Genomic DNA, 2,831 nt, shown 5'->3' with positions numbered 1-2,831 from the left:
AAGTGATTTTTCTTAGTCCAAGCTACACAATCAATACGGTACCAACTTTAACATCCTACGCTTTGCAATTAAATTAATAATTTATATTTTATTATAAAATTCGAGTATTTTAATATTAAAATTATATTATTTAAATTAATCATATGTGAATTATCTTATAATATAATGTTTTAAATTTTAAAAAGATAGAAACCTTAATTCAACTTTAGCTCTATGAAGAGGAGATGAGGTAAGAAATGATATGGAGATCTACATTCTTTTCTTTTTATTGATCAAGATAAGGGAAGTGAGAATTTACACTCTAAGACGTGGAACGACTAATAGGTAGTGAAAGGGTTTTTTTATAAAAGTTTTTTATTTTTGATTTTGACTCTTCCTTACGATTTGTTAGTGTTTGTAGTTGTTAAATATATATTTATTTTTGATAAATTTCATGTTTTGAAGTATGATTGATATAATTTGAGTTGTTTATGAAAAAAAGGTTTTTATAAAAGTTTTCTATTCTTGATTTTGATTGTTCATATGTGAAATATATATTTTTTAATTAAACTCATGTTTTGAAGCTTGTTGGATATGATTTGAGTTGCCTACGAAAAAGTGATTTTTTTAAAGTTTTTTTTCTTCTTGATTTCGATTCTTCCTTATGATTCTTTGGTGCCTGTAGATGCTAAGTATATATTTATGTTTAATTAAACTCATGTTTTGAAGCATGTTTGGTATAGATTGAGTTGTTTATGGGTTCGTATGAGAATCCTAAGGTACACATTTAGAGTAAATCTCATGCTTGATTGTAATTGATTGTTTTTGAATTATAGAAGTATGTCCAATACATAATGTTTCACTGATTGAAATGAGAAAATTTGCATGTTTAAATGATTGTCACATGATTTGGACTCGCTGGTGGTGTTTATGTTTGCGGCAGCACTGGGTGTAGACTCATGCCGCCAAGCACCAACGCAAAGTGTCGAGTGCGAGAAGGTCTCGTTGGGCATGGAGAGGATTTTACAGAGTGCCATGTGTACATAATGGTTGTTTTATGCAAACTTAAATGATGAATTACTCATATGTTAGTTATACGTGTTGCATGATGAATGTTAATGATATGAGAGCATGTTGATATGGTTATGCAAGTATATTGATCTGTTTAATTGACGTGATGTTCATTGGTGTTTTATTATATGTATGAAAATATTGATATTTGTATGTGCATGACAAATTGTAAACATGATGAATGAGATTGAGCATGGTATAGAGTCTTTGTTGACATGCATTATATGCACGTAAATTAGCAAATCGACAAATTGTTTTATATATACTATGCATATCTTAAGATTGGTAGCACATGCATGCAAATTGAGAATTTGTGTCCATTGCATTACACACTTGCATGTAAATGAATTATTTATGATTGATGTGTTATGAATGAGCGATTGTGTTAATGGTGATTAATGAGTTATTGTATTTGACAAGAATAATTATTTGTTAATATCATGCTAATGTATAAATATTGTATGGAGTGTGTTGACTATTCATCTTATATTTCATGTCATGAATTAGAGTGAGAAATTTTCTCACTCCCTTTGTTTCCATGTCTTCATTGTATGTATGTTGTTGTAGGTAATGTTCATCAAGATCTTGATGATGCCAGTGATGAGGCTTAATCTTTATCTTGGGAGTGCTCTGATAGAATACTTGATATCGAGGTTTAGATTAGGAATATTCTTTATTAATTATTTGAACATGATCATGTTTAGTTTCATATTTTTGCATTAGTATAAAGTTTGTTTTAAAGTTTGTTATGTGAGACTCTTTACTCTATGATGGAGGTTTCAACTCAACTATTTATGTATGAATTTGAAGAATTTTATATTTGTGGTATGAAGTTTTGAATTGTCTACGTATGCAGGATAAAGGGTGTCTAATATATTAAGAGTTGAGAGTGTGTTTGTTTTGACAGTTAAAAAACCATTATTTGTTTCTTTTTATCAATAATATAATAATATAAAGACTATTATTCGGTAATATATATATATATATATATATATATATATATATATATATGTATTATGCTTCTTTTATATACACTAACGTAGAAAAGACACTTTATATTTCTGTGAATTATTTTTATAAATAATAAATAATAAATAATAAAAATTATACAAGTTGTTATGGAGTAAAATTCACAAAAAAGAATAAAAAATTTATAATTTGTAAAAGAGTAGTTACAAGGGTAAACTTGGACAAAAATTATGTAATCAAAAAGCTCATTCCCCTTTATTTTTTTACTAGTGGAGTCAAGACATTTTGTGTCTCTATTTATTTTTGGTATATAAAAAAAATAAAATTTGAGAGCAATTGCACATCAACAATGTGAAAGAAGATGAAGGTTTTATGGTGAGATGGAAAGTAAGAGTGAGAAGAGAGAGGAAAAAAAAAGAGACAATTGTATGAGTAGTGGGAACTTTTCATTTGGAATAGAAATGTAACTTTGGCAGTTACTTAAGTAGGTTAAAAGACTAAAACATAGAAACAAAAATTTAGATAAAATAAATAAGTTTATTTTTTATGAAAGTTTTGAAGGACAAAATAGTCTAACTAAAAATAGAGACCAAAAACAGTTAAGGGAGAAGGTATCCCTTTTATCTATCGTTTAGATATATACATATATCCAATAATAGCATACTTCATTATAAGATATGAAAGGATAAAAATAATAGCATTTAAATTATGGATAAAAATAAGTATTGTTTAAGGTTAAAGCTTAATTAGAAACGTCTCTCCTTTGAGATCATTATTATTGTTGTTTTTATGACTATTACCATCATCAATCA

This window comes from Cajanus cajan, chromosome 1 (assembly GCF_000230855.2).
Source record: "Cajanus cajan strain Asha chromosome 1, NIPB_CcT2T_4, whole genome shotgun sequence".
NCBI classification, from domain to species: Eukaryota; Viridiplantae; Streptophyta; class Magnoliopsida; order Fabales; family Fabaceae; genus Cajanus; species Cajanus cajan.
Note: the sequence above shows the minus strand (reverse complement) of the source record.